Raw genomic sequence first — 9500 nt, 5'->3', positions numbered from 1 at the left:
TCCCCACACCAACAGTGACTCCAGCAATTGGTATTTAAGTACAAATTATACAAGGGACCTTGTGTAAGTTCCTAAAATAAACAAAGAGGTATACTTTTTGCACTTTAACGGCCTAAAATTGCCATCGCTCCGTCATGAATGTAGAATTGTAACAATAGATTTATAATTGAATATGATGCTAGTCATAAAAAAGTGGTCTAGAAAAGGTTTGAGCCATATTGTCACATTCTGTTACACTATTGAGTTACATGAACTAGGCAAAAACAAAGAAATAAATCTGGGTCAAGTTAAGGTGAAAGAACTATAGCATCTTTGGTTATGAACATATCTGTCATCTCTTTTAGACTTTCTGAAGGAATCTTATATATCACTTTGCATTTCTTTTCTTCATTTTTGTTGCACCAGCCTAATGCTTTGGTTCCTAGTTAATCTTGTTGAAACTTTAGTGATGTGTTTTTAATTTGATTTTCCCCATCTTTAGTGAACTACACATCTCCAAAATGAAGCTGACCAAGTTGAGGATTCTTTCTGATTAGCTGGAAGCAAATTGACTGTAGAAGAAAATTTATAACCTTGTAGGTGTTATAAAATGTTACAGCTTTTCCTGTGCAGCTGTTCCTGTCAGTAAAGATAAATTAATATATCTTTATTGGTAGCAGTGGAACTTTTAACTCCTTCAGCCAGATGATAATAGTTTTATTTTTATGTGTGACGATAGCCATTAGGGCACTGAGTGACCAGCATTCTTCTTCTTCTTCTTCTTTTGGTAGATTTGTTAAAAGGAGGCTTTTGGAGACATAAAAGTGGTAACATATATGGCAATTTGACATGGAGAATAAAAATCTGCTATCAGCTGACACTGAGGTGGCTCCATCTAGCGACAATGTTAGTGAAAATGCTTAATTTAAGCCTATTGAGACATAAAAGTGGTCCTGTACAAAGTTCTTTGACATGAAGAATCTACATTTGCTGTCAGCTGACACTTGTGGTGGCGCCATCTAGCTGCAACTTTAGTAAAAGTTCTTCATTTAAGCTCATTGAGACATAAAAGTGGTCTTATATAAGATTGTTTGACATGGGTAATTACTTTTTACAGCAAGCTGTTTAAAAGGAGAACCTCACCACAGGTCCAAGAGCAATTGAGGCGTTTAGACAAGTACAGTAACGACAAACATGCCAAATCAGTGTTTTGAGATAAACATTGTTTAAAATTTGTTTTATTGTAAGTTATTTACCAGTAGCCCGATTTCAGTAAAGAAATTCTCAAAAGATAGAGCTGGTAAAATACTTTAAGACATATAAGAACAAAATATAAAATATACTGTCATCTTAAACGTCAGGACCGACTTGCCTAGCCCCAAGCTCCTACGCTCCTCATGGGGCAACATAGGATTGGATGATGGATGGATGGATGTATCAGGTTATTATGCTGTTCAGCTGTTAACCTCATACCAGAGAACCTCTGTGAGAAAAAAACATGAAAATACGGTAACCACAAAAATGAAAAGAAGGACAATCACCAGCCCATGTACAGTAGTGCTGCATGTATTTAAGTGCTGTGGGGGGTGTGATGATTAACTGTAGTCCAGTATATCGTCAGTTTAGTGCATTCCATTCATCGTCAGTTTGTTTCAGATTAGGCACAGTGCCACACTTGTCAGTTTCCTCTGATCCAGTCACAGTCACTTTGTGAAGTACAGAACGAACTCTGTGCTCACCTAAATCATGAATGCTGAGGAATGATGATTGACAAACATCTTAAGTCACGTTGGCATACGCAACACAATAACAAATCTTACGTGACTTGTGTGATATATGGCCCTTGAAACGAGGCCGCTTCATACTAACACTTTTCACGTGACTGGCAATGTAACTGTACTGTCTGTTATAATCGCCCATTGCCCAAAAAGCTGTAAATAGAGCACTCACTTTATCATTGCCCAAGTTGTTGAAGCAGCTTCACTTAGAAGAAGGACCAATTTTCCCAGCTGGCACCGCCATTTTTGTGCTATAACTGACGTATGCTTCCTCAGTATTTTGTTTTTGCATGGCAGCTGCATGTTTCCAAGAAGATGGATTACGTTTTTGCTTCCATGCATACTCAGGGACCTCCTAGTTGTCATCACTACTGTACGTAAGTCACTCATGTTGCGATGTAAATCACTGTAAATCAGAGGTGAAAATAATGTAATGAACCAAAAGCACGTCTGTGTGGCTTTCAGTGTAAACAGAACTGGGAAGGGTAGGATCTGGCCACACACACTGGCTGACACATCCACAAAACATGGCCTCTGATTGGCTGTGAGTGTGATGACATCATGAGACCCACTGCTTTTTGGCAGCCTGAAAGGGTGCTTGCTGGCATGTTCTTCTTTCTTCCACTACAACTTTCCTTGGGAGAGACAGTCCATGTGTACCAACTTGCAGTGTGTTGGGACAAGAATTTACCTTGTTATACAGTATAGGACTTTCGACCATGTCGTAAAGATGAACATGCCATGAAAATGTTTCAACTGGATAGAAAAACGGTGGACGAGTGTGTTGTGACCTAACTCTCACTTTTAGATATTTGGCACGTTCGTTGTTATTCAACTCAGCGCCTCAGTTCTACTCTTGTTACTACTTGTACTTACAGCTATTGTAATTAGCTTAGGATGGGTTAACTATGACCTTCATCAACCCATTCATTATGAGAGATTTTCCATCGAACTGAATAATACTGTTTCAGTTTGTAGCAGTAAAATAAAATACAAACAACTGTACAAATGCTGTTCAGGGATTGACGGAGGTAATAGACAGTTTTTCTGCAACAATCCATGGACTAAAAAGCAAAAAAAATTTTTTTTAGTACATTCAGGCTCTTGCGACTGTCAGGTGAAATAAGTCATTTGGCATTAGTGGAAATAGAATACTAGAGTTATTCTGTGAGATGGTTAAGAGTATTAGTATTAACACTCAGGTGCGTATTTCCCACTCCCAACTGAATAAAAGCATTTGGCATTAGTGGGAATAGTATTCTAAAGTTGCCTCAGCCATGAGAGTTAAAACAAAGGTGACAACTAAAGCATATGCCATAGATGAAAATACAGGTACAAGTCAGTAGAGATTCAAGTGGATTGGACTTGACTTTACCCCTTCAATGTAATGAAGTATTTTCTGTTTTATTCTTGCTACCTCCATACTGTTGTATTATATTTCAGAGAGACCTCTTGTAATGAAGGAGTTATTGAAGGCTATACACTATCAAAACCTTCCAGTTGAAGCTCTTAGAAAAAAAAAAAAAAAAAAAAAGGCAGCTGCAAGAATTCAGTTACCAATAGACTTCACTGAATTGCAGGGGTTAAGAGTTACACACTAAAGAGAAGCTTATAAATGTGCTGAGCTTCTTCAGCCTGAGTATATTATTTTTATTTCACTCTTGCTATCTCGTGATGATTTTTTTTAGTGAAGGAGAGATTTTTCAAACTGGAGGGGTTAGATGCAGCCATAAGTAACTCCCTAAAATATGAGAGGACTTTTCTAGGTTAAATAAGGTCTGTATGTAATACTGAAAAGAGTATTAACACCGGTATTCACCAGTGTAATACCTGAATGTATTTTCTTACCTGTTGTGGGTATTGATCAACTCACCCATGGATATACAAGTGGTACTCGACTTAGTATAGTGGATGGTAAATATTTATGAAAAGAATGAATTGTGGTAGCGTTTGTAGTTTTTGGCCGAGTTTAGATTTTAGTCGGTACCTCAGGTGGTTGTCGTTCCCTCAGCGAAGGAATCTTGAATTGGAAGGGGAGTGAATTTGGCTTGAGGACATAATTTCCTTGATTAGGTATACTAATAAAGAAAAGAAAATGCTATATACTTTACTCTACTTTAATAATTCTGTTAATTTCCACAAAACTATCATTTCTTTATTACATGACCCTTTTTAGTTTGGGAGAAGATTGCAAATGTTACTAAGGCTTTTGGGTGATCATTCCTCTAACATTATTACCAGACGAAACAATTTGATACACTCGAGATATGGAGTCGTTGTACTTTACTTTCTTTTTTGGCCGTTACTCTTGGGCTCAACATTGGCCTCAAGACAGGGACACTTTTACAGATATGATTTGTCTGTTCGGACTGGCATAGCCTCGAGTCAATAAGAATGATTATTTGTATTCATCTTTCACCCATATAAGGTATTCTCCTCATATAATTTTCTCGGTTCTCACATCAAATCAGTAATGCTTTTCTCGTTTCACCATCGACAATGTTATATAATCACTAGAAGTACATAATCTCTCGGGCCTGTCTAGCCTCGAGGAATAAAAAAAAGAAATACAATCACTAGGAACACCTCAATCACTCGGGCTTATTTAGCCTCGAGGTACAACTTAAATATCACATTATTGTTCTCAATCAGTAAGTTCCCTTCCACGCTCCTGATTATAATTTTTTTTTCTAATAAACTAATTTTAAAGAAAGAGAACAGTTGATGAATTTGAATTCTCCTTTCCGTTACAGAACATATCACTTCTATACTTCTATTCCTTATCTACAAAAAAAAGAATTCACTTGATAGAACCATTAATAACACAACAAATACCTTCGGTTTGTAATAATAACTCGTGAGTGCTGTAAGTGTAAGTGTAAAAGTCTATGGGCAATACTTGGGAATAATGGCGTGCTCCCACGGACGTCGCCGCCGGTGTCTGGGGACTAAACGAACGTCTGTTACACACGATGTCTGGGCAGCAAGTCACTACGTTAAACTCTCAACAATATTACTTCTCATAGTTCATAATAAGTAAGGATTAAACAAAGAAAAAGAGGGGGAGGAAGAAGAAATGTGGACGACTCACCTAAACGAACGTCTGTTACACACGATGTCTGGGCAGCAAGTGGGGTATGTCGGGCACTAAGGACGCCACTGCTCAAGTCAAATGAGGTGGTGTTTTTGAAATATAGGGGGTTTCAATTCTCTTTACAATTTATTTAGCAGTGTACCCATGACGACAAGACTTTTGATTGAATTGGGGAAAATTTGGGATTTATCCTTACTTAAATTAGATACTGATTCTATCACTATCTCAATTTGAATCTGAGAGCAGCTCATGCCATCTAGTGACGGCCAAGATAAACGGGACTTTAAATCCTCACAAATGACATTATTTAGGCCCTTTTGGACTGCTAATCTGACATACTTGTGTTCTAGCAGCTTCATTAGCAAGCATTTCACAACTAGGTTACGGAAAGAATTGTATATTCATCATTACTCTGTTTAACGTTTAAACTCGGCGCCCAACAACGACAAGAAAAGTTGGCGCATCTGTCTGTTATTCGTTACTCTACGAGACGGGGAATTCCCATAGCTCAACATCTACAATTACATCACCCACTGCATAGATACAGAGGTACATACATATAAAAAATAGAGTTAGCCCTACAGTAATTAATATATGAATTACTACTTAGGGTAGGAACTTATAAACTAATATTCAGGTTACACCCTATCTAACTTAAAATTACAGTACTACTAAACACATACATGAATATCAAATGTGTGGCACTACACGGCTCCCACGTTCGGAAAACAAATTTTACCCAAGTCAATTTTCTATGACATGTGCATGGATGGAATGTTGTTACTCTGATAACTGCTATAAACATTTTGAATTGGAATACTTTTCCCCACAATCGGTGGCACCTGTCGGTCCACATTAAACACCTGATGCGTACCTCGGAAGGTCGCTTACTCACTACATTAGAGGTATGATCACTCCTTACTCGAGATGTTATGAGGGAATTTATGCCCCAGTCAGCCTCAGGTTTTGGAGGAAAGCTTGTCGCTCACCTGAGCTCGACAGGGTCTCTCGAGATTGAGATCACCACGGGAGGCGCTTCCTTACACTCTTCCATTCACAATCACATTCACTCAGTCCTTTCGTTTCCAGCTTTCCACCCGCGAGAGGTGAGCGCTCATTCTGTCCTGAAGACTCCACTACCTCACAAACCGTGCTAACTGTAAGGTGAGGGGATCAGCTGCTCCCCTCGAAGTAAGGCACTTCCCTGTTCCAACAGGAACTCTTCACTCTTTTCCTTTTTACACCCTCTCCTCGGGGATGAGTCCACCCGGAACATAACTTTAAGCAGTTATGTTTCACAACATTCGTCACATGCACTTATCCACTTTCTAACACTCCTCTATGAGTCTCCGAGGGGCAATCCTCACTCGCGGTGGTAATCGCTCATCCTCGGGCTCCGGGGCGAGCTCCCGCTGCAGCGGTTCTAAGAGCCATTCCTCGGTACCGTAATATGGTTTTACCTTTTCAGCAGCCCTTTGTATTTTTTTTTCCACTAAATACATTTTCAATGATATAAACACTTCCATCTAGCAGTACTTCAATCACTTTGTACGGGCCGTCCCATTTGGCATTCAGTTTTCTACAGGTACCCGGCTGTATGGTCTCTTTTTTCGCCCACACTAAGCTATTGACTTCAACCTTCTGTGCTTTCCTCCGCCTATTGGCCACCTCTCGGTATCGCCTCGTCATCCGTTGGGTTGTATCCTTTATGAGTGTGTGCGCTATCGCCAGGTCGTCCTCCTCTGCATCCACAGAAGGCAATAAGGTACCAATGAGGCGAGGGGGATGGCGTGAGAAGAAGGCATAATAAGGTTGTTGTCCCGTGCTCGAGTGCACCGCTTGATTTATAACGGTTTGACACGATTGAAGCAGCTGTGGCCAACGTAAGGGATGTCCATTGCAGAGAGACGCTAGGATGCTTTTCATTGTCCGATGCATCCTTTCAGTGGTAGAGTTTCCCTGGGGATGATAAGGGGTAACGTAGAACAAGTCCACCTGGTTCCTCCGGCAGAACTTCTTGAACTCTCCACTCGTGAACTCTCCGCCGTTGTCCAGCACGATACCTCGTGGCGTCCCAAAGTCGGTGAAGTATTGCCCAAGACAGTGTATGATGTGTTGTGTATGTTTATCTCTGATGGCATAATATTTGACGAACCTACTATAATGATCTATCACAGTAAGGACATAGCGGTAACCCTGAGATCCAGCAACCATATCAGTCAAGTCAATCCCGATACGTTCCAATGGTTTACTTACAGGCGGGAAACCTTTCCAAGGTTGCTGTAACCCAGTTTCACCTTTGAATCTTTGACAAGTGGGACATTGTTTCACATACTCGCATACATCTACCTTTAGATTTGGCCAATAGAATAGTTCTTCGGCTTTCTTAATAGATTTCTTCTGACCTAGATGTCCTGAGGTTTCGTGCGCGTGTTTGATTGCTTCTCTACTGATTGACTTAGGAATCACCAAACAATATTGGATGCTACCATCACTTGTTTCACGGGCAAAATATAATAGTTCATCAATCAATGCGAACTGGCTCAACATAGCTTTCGGTAGTCTTTTAGCAGGGAGCTTCTCACTACGCAAGTACTTAACTAACTCATCCCACATGGGTTCTTCTCGTTGCTTAGCTCTCATCTCGTCTCGACTAAATCCAAGCCAGTTGGTTTCTGACTGGTGGAATATCACTCTGACAGGTCTAGATAGTTGATCAGCGACTACATTATATTTACCCTTGACATACTGCACGTTGTAGTCGTACTCACGCATCTCGAGAATCCATCTGTTCATACGTGGGATTTGGTTTTTCGCTTAAATATACTAGTAAGCGGTTGATGATCTGTCAAGATAGTAAAGTGGGAACCCCACAAGTAATGGTGAAAGTTGCGGCATGTGAGAACAACTGCCAATGCTTCTTTGTCTGTTGCGGAATATTTTCTCTCGCAAGGATTGAGCTTTTTGGAAAAGTAACCAATTGGCAAGTTGGAGTTGTCTGGTTGGATCTGACTCAATACGCCACCAATATGAGTGTTGCTCGCGTCGGTGGTTACAATGAATGGTCGAGTCACGTTGGCTCTTACCAATACTGGTGCATTCACTAAGCTCGACTTCAATTGATCAAAAGCAGATTGACACTCATCTGACCATTCGAACGCTATTCTGGATCTGGTTAAGTTAGTTAGGGGAGCTGCTATTTTTGCGAACGAAGGTACGTGTTTACGGTAGAATCCGCACATTCCAAGGAATCTCCGGACTTCTTTTACTTTGGTGGGTCTTTTCATTTTGTTGATAGCCTCTATGTTTTTTGGGTCCGGCGTACTCCCGGCTGCTGAGATTTTATGGCCAAGAAAGGTCACTTCTTTTTAACCCAAAGGTACATTTACTTAAATTTAACTTGGCCCCATTCTGTGAGAGTAAAGTGAATAGTTGCTGTAAGCGACTCAACAACATGGAGAAGTCATCAGCCCAGATTATCAAATCATCTAAATAATTCTTTACCCATCCTTGCTTCAACAATGGAGTAAGAATGTCCTGCATTCGTCGGGAAAATATGGCTGGTGAACATTTTAGTCCGAATGGTAAGCGCCTAAATCTGTAAAGTGTGACTCCATCACTGAATGTGGTTAAATCACGACTTTCCTCGTCCAACATGATTTGAAAATACGCCTCACGCATATCAAGAGTCACATAGTATTTATGACCTGCGGCCTGCTCGACTAACTCTTCCAGTCTGGGCAGTGGATAGATATCCGTGGCTAGGTGCTGATTCACGTGGCGATAATCTAAACACATGCGCTTACTGCCGTCCGGCTTGTTAACTAATACAATAGGAGATAACCAGGCAGCTGTTGATCTTTCAATAATTTCTCTCTCTTCCATGTCTTGCAACATTTCAGCGATCACCTGTTTAGCTTGTTCAGGGTATCGATAGATCGGTCCACGGCTGGGCTGTGGATCTGCTACTTTAATGTGAACGGAGGGACCGCTGATGGTTCCTAGTTCTCCTTTTTCCAAAATGAAGAGAGGATCGTGTTGCAGAATTACGTTAGCTAATTCTTCTTGTTGAGTCGAATCTAAGTGTGGCCATGTCTGTTCGTCAATTAGCTTTCGGAGTCGTTGAACACGAGTTCCACTTTCATCTGTTCGATCACTGGTAGGGATCAGATCATTTTGGATTTTGGTTACTGAGTTGACTGGACTTACAGGAGGATCGTCAATGATTTCATATGAGCCTAGAATGGTACCTATCCGAAACAGTTTGTCTTGTTTGGCTCTATTATTGAGGGGCAAATAGACTAGGCCCTCTGAATTCACCTGTAATAAGTAAAGGTGACTATTGTGACTGAAACGTGCTTGTGGGTAAAATAGTAAAGTGGTTTTAGGCTCCTCACTCACTGGCACGGCAATGAATTTGGTTTGATATGGGGTGAGTCTCTCTACTGTTACAAGATTAATTTGTTTCAACTGTTGAGGGTTCCTGACGGCTCTGATAGGTGTGGCCTGGACTCGTTCAACTTTTCCTTTTCGCCGCGGAACGTAGTTCACGACGTACGGGGCTCCTCCCCACATTAGCGCTCGTTGTGCACCATTCCAGATCAACGGAGATTGTCCGAGGACATCACATCCCAACAACATTTCAGTAG

The sequence above is a fragment of the Coenobita brevimanus genome, unplaced genomic scaffold, assembly GCF_032717465.1.
Source record: "Coenobita brevimanus isolate Jiangsu-jjx unplaced genomic scaffold, ASM3271746v2 jjx.HiC_scaffold_322, whole genome shotgun sequence".
In the NCBI taxonomy this organism is placed as follows: domain Eukaryota; kingdom Metazoa; phylum Arthropoda; class Malacostraca; order Decapoda; family Coenobitidae; genus Coenobita; species Coenobita brevimanus.
The sequence above is the reverse complement of the archived record's forward strand: the minus strand, read 5'-3'. Positions refer to the sequence as shown.